A 10,248-nucleotide genomic window follows, 5' to 3' on the forward strand; every position below is an offset into this window, starting at 1 on the left:
CTATTTAACTAGCTCAAACCAGCTAATCTGTCACGATGGATATCAGAAATTGGCTTTGCCAAAGTACTCCAAACAAAAGAGAAGGCGAGCGATGAGCAGCTGCAGCAGCTTCAAACCACCAAGGCCGCCACCAAGCTCAGCAGCGATGTTGCTGCCGAGCTCAGATAGCTCCGTGTGCAGAGCCTACCCACCTTTCCACAAGCGCTGCCAGGAAATGGCTCCACAGCCGCCTCCACCTCCAACTGTTCCTGATGATCTTGGAACAGAGGAGCCCTTACAGGTTTGCCTAGAATCCTACCTAAGCAGCAGGTTTTCTGTCCAAAAACGTTCATTTAATAACAATTGGTTAATAGGAAGTGAGTGGCTGGAATACTCGGTTACTGCAGATTTTCTTTCCTATACTGAAAGTTCTGTGTTGGGTTCAAAGCTAACGCAGACAATGCCTTCACCCAAGCTGTGTATTCTAACTGGAAGAAAACTATTGATAGTACGAAAGGATTTGATGCACCACCAGCTCCAAGCAAATGACAACGTTATTTAAATACAAATCTCCAGCAATACGTGGTGGACAATACAGTAGGCCAGCAGGACAGAGGAGAAGAGACTGAGTGGAAAATACTGTTCTTCAGCACGTTGGATGCTGTCATTGGTGAAATGTCAGAATGATTCAACAAACGCAAGAGCCAACTGGTGGAGGCCCTGTGTGCCCTTGACCCAGAGAGAGATGACTTTATAGATGTGAAAAGGGTGAAACCACTGCTGGATCTAAGCAAAACAGATCTGGTGGAAGCTGAGTTTAGTGTCGCTCGCCAGTTTTTGCAGACTGAAATCGCCGCTGTGGCTCCAATGAAGACAAATGGACCCCACCTGATATCCTGCAATGATTCTCTGGGCCTCTCTCCGCTATGCCGACAGTGCTTACTGCACTGAAACATGGATTTTTGGTTTTCCAGAGCTACATGCGAGAACTCTTTTTCCACTTTGACAAACGTGTTCAGTCAGCACAGAAGAAGCGTGCTATAACCGACAAAAGCTCAACTAATCCAATTTGAGGGGGATATCACAAGAAGATTTTGGGGACAATGGGACAATTATCTATTACTCAAGGAGGCTACATCTCTTTTAAAAAGGTAAGATTGAAACAATCTAGCTGGTTGGTTTTGATCAGAATCTTGCTTTAGTGTATAGGGTACTGTCCATGGTGCTGATAGAGCACAGCTGAGATTTCATGCCATTGAACCTGTCACTTCTTGGTCAAAAGCATTTAAAATGTTTATTGTGGTATAGCGTGAAATAAGCAGAATTCAATATAATTCCAATGCAAGAACCCAAATGATGCCCCTGGGTATAGCTACATATCAGTATGTTTCATCATAGAAATATATAGATACATTCTATTATGGTTTTGTTGGTAGGCAATTGTTTTTTGTCAGGGGTTGGAACCAAAATTATTTTCCGTTCTGTTCCACTGTTCCGACCAGCAAAATAAACTCCATAAAATTCACAAATTAACTTTTAACAAGGCACACCTGTTAATTGAAATGCATTCCAGGTGACTACCTCATGAAGCTGGTTGAGAGAATGCCAAGAGTGTACAAAGCTGCCATCAAGGCAAAGGGTGGCTACTTTGAAGAATCTAAATCTAAAATATATTTTGATTGGTTTAACACTTTTTTTAGTTACTACATGATTCCATATGTGTTATTTCATAGTTTTGATGTCTTCACTATTACTCTACAATGTAGAAACTAGTCAAAATAAAGAAAAACCCTTGAATGAGTAGGTGTGTCCAAACTTTTGACTGGTACTGTATACAGTGAGGGAAAAAAGTATTTGATCCCCTGCTGATTTTGTACGTTTGCCCACTGACAAAGAAATGATCAGTCTATAATTTTAATGGTAGGTTCATTTGAACAGTGAAAGACAGAATAACAACAAAAAAATCCAGAAAATTTTTTATAAATTTATTTGCATTTTAATGAGGGAAATAAGTATTTGACCCCCTCTCAATCAGAAAGATTTCTGGCTCCCAGGTGGCTTTTATACAGGTAACGAGCTGAGATTAGGAGCACACTCTTAAAGGGAGTGCTCCTAATCTCAGTTTGTTACCTGTATAAAAGACACCTGTCCACAGAAGCAATCAATCAATCAGATTCCAAACTCTCCACCATGGCCAAGACCAAAGAGCTCTCCAAGGATGTCAGGGACAAAATTGTAGACCTACACAAGGCTGGAATGGGCTACAAGACCATCGCCAAGCGGCTTGGAGAGAAGGTGACAACAGTTGGTGCGATTATTCGCAAATGGAAGAAACACAAAATAACTAACAATCTCCCTCGGCCTGGGGCTCCATGCAAGATCTCACCTCGTGGAGTTGATTATGAGAACGGTGAGGAATCAGCCCAGAACTACACGGGAGGATCTTGTCAATGATCTCAAGGCAGCTGGGAGCATAGTCACCAAGAAAACAATTGGTACCAAGAAAACAATTGGTAACACACTACGCCGTGAAGGACTGAAATCCTGCAGAGCCCGCAAGGTCCCCCTGCTCAAGAAAGCACATATACAGGCCCGTCTGAAGTTTGCCAATGAACATCTGAATGATTCAGAGGAGAACTGGGTGAAAGTGTTGTGGTCAGATGAGACCAAAATCAAGCTCTTTGGCATCAACTCAACTCGCCATGTTTGGAGAAGGAGGAATGCAGCCTATGACCCCAAGAACCCCATCCCCACCATCAAACATGGAGGTGGAAACATTATGCTTTGGGGGTGTTTTTCTGCTAAGGGGACAGGACAACTTCACCGCATCAAAGGGACGATGGACGTGGCCATGTACCATCAAATCTTGGGTGAGAACCTCCTTCCCTCAGCCAGGGCATTGAAAATGGGTTGTGGATGGGTATTCCAGCATGACAATGATCCAAAACACACGGCCAAGGCAACAAAGGAGTGGCTCAAGAAGAGGTACATTAAGGTCCTGGAGTGGCCTAATCCCACAGAAGATCTGTGGAGGGAAATGAAGGTTCGAGTTGCCAAACATCAGGCTCAAAACCTTAATGACTTGGAGAACATCTGCAAAGAGGAGTGGGACAAAATCCCTCCTGAGATGTGTGCAAACCTGGTGGCCAACTACAAGAAACATCTGACCTCTGTGATTGCCAACAAGGGTTTTTGCCACCAAGTACTAAGTTATGTTTTGCAGAGGGGTCAAATACTTATTTCCCTCATTAAAATGCAAATCAATTTATAACATTTTTGACATGCGTTTTCTGGATTTTTTTTGTTGTTATTCTGTCTCTCAATGTTCAAATAAACCTACCATTAAAATTATAGACTGATCATGTCTTTGTCAGTGGGCAAACATACAAAATCAGCAGGGGATCAAATACTTTTTTCCCTCACTGTATATATATGTATTTCCTGAGCTTCAGACACTTCAAAACCTTATTCCTTCTAATTTATTTTTTGACTGTCCTTTTTGTTTTTGATAAGTTTGTTACTCAATGCATTTCTATGGGCTATAGTAGTAAAGGCCAAATTCAATATTTTATCAAATAATGTTTTTATACATATTTTTTATAGTTAAAAGGGTCCTCAAATTCTAAATCAAAAAGCTAAATGATCCACGGTATGTGCATCTTAAAACACTTCCATATGTTATCTTAGAATCCCCCTCCCCGCAACGGCTTAGACTTTTAGAAGTTAAATTAATTCACCAATCAGTGCGGATAGAGCAGGCAAGCTAGTTGTTTACATGTGTGATGGACAGACAAATTTAGCCTATGGCGCAAGATGTGACTGAAATTTTACAGGTGGGGGGAGAGCGAGAGAGGGTTGAGGAGCAGGCTTGAAGCGCTAGGCATTTCATTATGACATGCATTATCTGAATTATGTCCACAGAATTATACCTAGGAGAAGCGGCTTCTATGAAGGAACTTTGAATGTCCTTTGAGCTAGCCAGCTAACAAGCTAGAGCTAGCTAACTAACAAGCTTGAGCTAGCAAGTTAACAAGCTTGTGTCTGCACGTTTTATATTTTTGTAGTTATTAAATTCAACGTGAAATGTGATAACTAGTCCTATAGTATCCTTAACTAGCATTTAAAAAGTTAATCCATTCTTCTCTAGCTAATAAAAACTCTCTCTCCCTATCTTCTCATGCTTCTACCGGAGTGCCAAGTCTAGGTCCAAAAGACTTCTCAACAGCTTCTACCCCCAAGCCATAAAACTCCTGAACAGCTAATCATGGCTACCCGGACTATTTACACTGCTCCCCCCACCCCATCTTTTTACGCTGCTGCTACTCTGTTAATTATTTATGCATAGTCACTTTAACTCTACCCACATGTACATATTACTTCAACTACCTCAACTAGCCGGTGCCCCCGCACATTGACTCTGCATCAGTACACCGCTGTATATATAGCCTCCCTACTGTTATTTTATTTTACCTCTGCTCTTTTTTTCTCAACACTTTTTTGTTGTTGTTTTATTTTACTTTTTTATTAAAAATAAATGCACTGTTGGTTAAGGGCTGTAAGTAAGCATTTCACTGTAATGTCTGCACCTGTTGTATTCGGCGCATGTGGCCAATAAAATTTGATTTGACTTGATTTGATTTGATTTCTAAAGTCAGTACAGTAGCCCATGCTTCGGAGGGGGAGGGGCAGGTAGCCTAAACACACATATATACTGGCTAAGATTTTCAGCTTGCAGGCAGACGCTGGAATACGTTTCTGAGTGACAGAATGAGGGCTTTGCATAGGCGCTTTGTTCTGTTTTTTTTGTGGGACTAGAAAAAAAATGCCTGTAAAATAACGTTATTAACCGGTTTCCATACCTTTAAAATAACGGTTCTGTTCCGGAACAGTATGGATCACTTTTGTTCCCGGGTTCCGTTTCTGTTGCTTAAAATGTTTTGTTATTTTCTAGTTTTTGGTTCTGTTCCCTGTTTTCGGTTCTGTATCACAACGTGTTGCTGAACTCATGAGCGAGCGGCATGATTTTCCATGTTTGAAGCGGGCCTGTATAGGCCTATTTAGTTGGCAAGACAGCTATGCATGGCTGCACCTCACTGTAGGAGGCTGTAGGTTATGTTTTGGTTATTTGGATCTCCGTTCGCCTTTTGTTTACTGCGTATGTTTACTGTTAATGTAACTAGCCTAATTATAGATTGTGTCATGCCTCTATCGATCTGATATTTTGTTTACTAGGCCTACTACTTGGTACCGCTGTTTTGTTCTGTTCACATTCAATCACTCGCATTCGCAGTTGTGTCGTTATTCTAAGTCAAACTGCTATTCAGTATTTTAGTTTGCATGCATGAATAAATAGGCCACTACTTTCAGCATTTAGTTTGCATTATTGTGGTAAGACAGCTGTGCGTACGGCTGCATTCAATATAGGCTGTTTGTAATAGGTTATATTACCAAAAGTATGGGGACTCCTGCTCGTCAAACAGCTCATTCCAAAATCATGGGCATTAATATGGAGTTGGTCCCCCCTTTGCTGCTATAACAGCCTCCACTCTTCTGGGAAGGCTTTCCACTCGATGTTGGAACATTGCTGCAGGGACTTGCTTCCATTCAGCCACAAGAGCATTAGTGAGGTTGGGCACTGATGTTGGGCGATAAGGGCTGGCTCGCAGTCAGTGTTCCAATTCATCCCAAAGGTGTTCGATGGGGTTGAGGTCAGGGCTCTGTGCAGGCCAGTCAAGTTCTTCCACACCAATCTCGACAAACCATTTCTGTATGGACCTCGTTCTGTACACAGGGGCATTGTCATGCTGAAACAGGAAAGGGCCTTCCCCAAACTGTTGCCACAAAGTTGGAAGCACAGAATAATCTAGAATGTCATTGTTTGCTGTAGCCAGGGGCACAATGTTCAATGGAAACGGGGGGACATGACCCCCCCCACCCCCCCACACACACACACATTCTGAAAATCCAATTTTGTCCCCTCCCAGTTTTATCATTGCACTGTGGTACAAAACATGGCGCCGGTGTGCTTTAGGACCATGCGGTTGAGTAGGATGTTTTCCGGTTTCAGCCTGCTGGATTTAGGACTGCACGGACACCACAGAGCTGTTTGAAGGCAAAGCTGCTGAAAGGCAGGCATTTCGGACCAGCACGGGAGAGATGAACAGAGGCAGCTGCTGTCTGTGTTGCGCTTTTTCTCCGATTTGTAAAAGCAAGCAGAGCAGAAACTGCTTACTCTTTAGTTGGCTGATCTAGCTGGCAATGTAACTGCTGTTTGACAGAATTGTTTTTATTTATTCCCAGTGCTGAGCTAGTAGTGTAACTGACATGTTACGTTAGCTAATGTTTCATCCCCTCTTGACTGAAGTGAATTAACTACTAGCAGCTCGTTAGTTAGCTAGTAGCTACCACAGCCAGTTCATATCTAGCTAGCTGTCTGTCAGGTAGAAGTATCTAACAGCTGTTGTGTATATGGAAATGTTTTGTAGCCTTTGTTTTGTCCCGTTTCAACAGAAGTCAATTTGATGATGTACCATTGTACCATTAGCGAGAGCTAGCCAAAAGATGGTTAACGTTAGCTATCTAGCTAGTTCACTAACTTTTGCTATAATTTTTGCCTCAATCACACTTGACCTGAATCTAACGATGGAACCAGCGGCCAAACGATTGAAGACCGATATTTTGACATTTTTCCAGCGCAATGCAAGTTTTATTAGTCAGTATAGCAATGTAACGTTATTGATCTGTCAGTTTCCCTAGCTAATTCCCTACTTTTCACACTGACACGGTATAAACTGCTCTACAGGCTTCACTGTCATGGTGCACAGTCAGTACACAACACTATGCTCATCATATCTTAGCAGGATCAGATGGTGACAGGTGTCCCTGCAGGGTCAGACAGCCAGGGAAGACCAGTCTATGGCACTCAGTTGAATTCTTGCAGTATATTAGCTATACTAATCAGTGAATGGATACAAAGTTCCATCTTGAGTTGATGGGTAGGCTACAGTCTGGGATCTGGGAATAATGGTTATTTCAATTATTTAACCATTTATTCTATTCTTGGATAATATAATGTATACATGTACACCAAGGTAATTCTTTGTCATGCCTCATCTGAGCACGATCAGATGGTGACCTGGGTCTCATCAGGGTCAGGCAGCCAGGGAAGATCTGTATGTGACAGCGCTGAGGTGAACTTTTGCAGATACAACACTTTATTATCTCTGTGCAGCAAACACTGGACAAGCAAGAAGCTTGAAAGATTGAAACTATTTTAAGGCAGTCTGACAAACCTCTAAAGTTGATTTCTAAACTGTATCAAGGGTTGATAGAGGCTTTTCCCAATGACACAAAACATGTAAAACAAAGATGCTATTGATTATGATGAATGGATACAGATATGTTAGAATGCCCAATCATGTTCATATAATCTCAGACATAAATTACTGCAGTTTAAGACCATCCATAGAATGTACTATATGCCAGTGAAACTGAATATCATGCACTTAGAAATGTTTTCATTCTGCTGGAGGTGTAAAACACAAAAGGGGACATATTTGCATATGTTATGGTCTTGTGAAGGCTGGCTGAATTCTGACAAAGAGTATGTTATTTTACCACAGCACATCTACAGATTCTCCCTTCTCCCTGTTTTTGTTTGATTGGAAATGTTGATACTGGAGACTGTTATCAAGTTAAAAGAGCTCTACAGTACTATTAGGCCTATGATATGAATTATATGGAGGATGTACTGTTTCTGTGTGTTTATGTGTAGGTGTATGTGTATGTGTGTTTTTATTAAACTTTTGTTTTTCAAACCTTTCCCTTGAGACATAAAAAAAAAGATGGGAAGGAAGTTGTCTTGATAAAAACAATCAACAGTTAAGTCTTTGTACTTTATTTGTAAGAGTTGGTCATTTGTTAGGCTATTGGTTAAAGGTGCAACACAATTATGATTATTGAATGATCATTGATCTAGTTCAGTCTTATCAATAACTTAAACATATTTAATAATGATCTCTTACCTAGCTTGATGACTGTGGGCATTTTTGCTTACTTTTTGTTTTGAGACGGCTAGAAGGGCCATGGGCCATATTAGATTGTGTAGAAATGCAGGAAATGAGCTTTAGATGCCCCATAAAATTGGAGGACCCCCAGACCCCCCACCAAGTTATGTCCCCCCACTTCTAAAACCAAAGTTGCACCCCTGGCTGATTTCCCTTGACTGGAACTAACCATGAAAAACAGCCCCAGACAATTATTCCTCCTCCACCAAACTTTACAGTTGGCATGTGCATTCGGGCAGGTAGTGTTCTCCTGGCATCCGCCAAACCCAGATTCGTCCATCGGACTGCCAGATGGTGAAGCATGATTCATGGAGTCCAATGACGGTGAGCTTTACACCACTCCAGCCGACGCTTGGCATTGCGCATGGTGATCTTAGGCCTGTGTGCTGCTGCTCGGCCATGGAAACCCATTTCCTGAAGGTCCCGACGAACAGTTATTGTGCTGATGTTGCTTCCATAGGCAGTTTGGAACTCGGTAGTGAGTGTTGTAACTGAGGACAGAGGATTCAGCACTCGGCGGTCCCGTTCTGTGAGTGTGTGTGGCCTACCACTTAGCAGCTGAGCCGTTGTTGCTCCGAGACTTTTCCACTTCACAATAACAGCACTTACAGTTGACCGGGGCAGCTCTAGCAGGGCAGACATTTGACAAACTGACTTGTTGGAAAGGTGGCATCCTACGACGGTGCCATGTTGAAAGTCACTAAGCTCTTCAGTAAGGCCATTCTACTGCCAATGTTTGTCTATGGAGATTGCATGGCTGTGTGTTCGATTGTATACACCTGTCAGCAACAGGTGTGGCTGAAATAGCCGAATCCCCTAATTTGAAGGGGTGTCCACATACCTTTGTATATATATAATGTATCTTGTGGCCTATATTTATTATCAAAACTGCCTTGATGTAGGGTGCTGCCCATTGTGCTGATACAGCGCAGCAGAGATAAGGCTACAGATTTCAAAAGCACTCAATGATATCAGAATCTCTGAATTTGAACGTTATGTTTATTGTGGTAAAGTGTGACTATATACGCAGAATTCAATATAATTGCAATGCAAGAACCCGAAAATGTTTTGCTTAGGTTTAGGATTGAGGATACAGTCTTTCCACTGTCAAGCAGTATCTCAGGAACAAGGCTTGAGGGTACTGTAGGATTTCACTCAAACACACCTTTAAGTGTTTGTTGTCAGAGGAATCTACTACTTAGATGAAAAATGCAACATGCCCAGTTCTGAGTTCTGTAAATGAACACAGTTTAAATAAGAGATGCAGTTTGACTGGAATGGAGATACAAGACCAGATAGACATGGACTCTAGCTTCCACTCGGCTGGCTGTAGCTTCAAGTTCATCCAAAGGCCTTGTTCATCCACCAGTAGCTTCCATCTCTTAGCGGTAGCTCCAATTCAACAGTGTTGCAAGTGATACTGCTTCAAGTCCAGATACAGTTTAAGAAGAACAAACCCAAACATATGTAATTCAAGGTCTTATCTCCCAAAATATGCCAAATTAGCAGACACATTTATCCAAAGCGCCTTACAGTCATGTATGCATACATTTTACCTATAGGTGGTCCCGCAAATCGAACCCACTATCCTGGCATTTCAAGTGCCATGCTCTACCAACTGAGCTACAGAGCTTTCCTTGAACTAAACAGGGGAAAGTAAAAATACTCAATTTCCAACTTAGTTCATGTAAATGCAAAACTGAATAACTGTTCTGTCTTTTACATCTGCTGGGAAGTCACCTAAATGCTCTAAACGTCAGATTTTACTAAAACCAGCAAGTGCTCTGTCACTTTCAGGAGAACAGTAGCAGGAGAGATGGAGAGAGAAGGAGAGACGAGAGAGCAGGAAAGCGACGGAGAGAGAATGAAAGAAGCCTGTGAAAGACTGAGAGAGAGACAGAGGGAACAAGAGAGCAGGAGAGAGATGGATGGCGAGAAAACAAGAGAGAGAACAAGAGAGCATAGATAGAACGAGATTGCATGAAAGAGAGAGAGGGATAGAGGGAGAGAGGCCTGGGAGTGAGGGAGAGAGGGAGAGAGGGAGAGAGGGAGAGAGGGAGAGAGGGAGAGAGGGATAGAGGGAGAGAGGCCTGGGAGAGAGGCTTGTGAAAGAGATGTAGAGAGAGAATGAGAAAATAACCCTGTGAGAATGTGAAAAGCTAAGCAGTTTATAGCTCGTTCATCTCAGACTTGGAAGGAGCCC

This window comes from Coregonus clupeaformis, chromosome 20 (assembly GCF_020615455.1).
Source record: "Coregonus clupeaformis isolate EN_2021a chromosome 20, ASM2061545v1, whole genome shotgun sequence".
Taxonomy (NCBI): domain Eukaryota; kingdom Metazoa; phylum Chordata; class Actinopteri; order Salmoniformes; family Salmonidae; genus Coregonus; species Coregonus clupeaformis.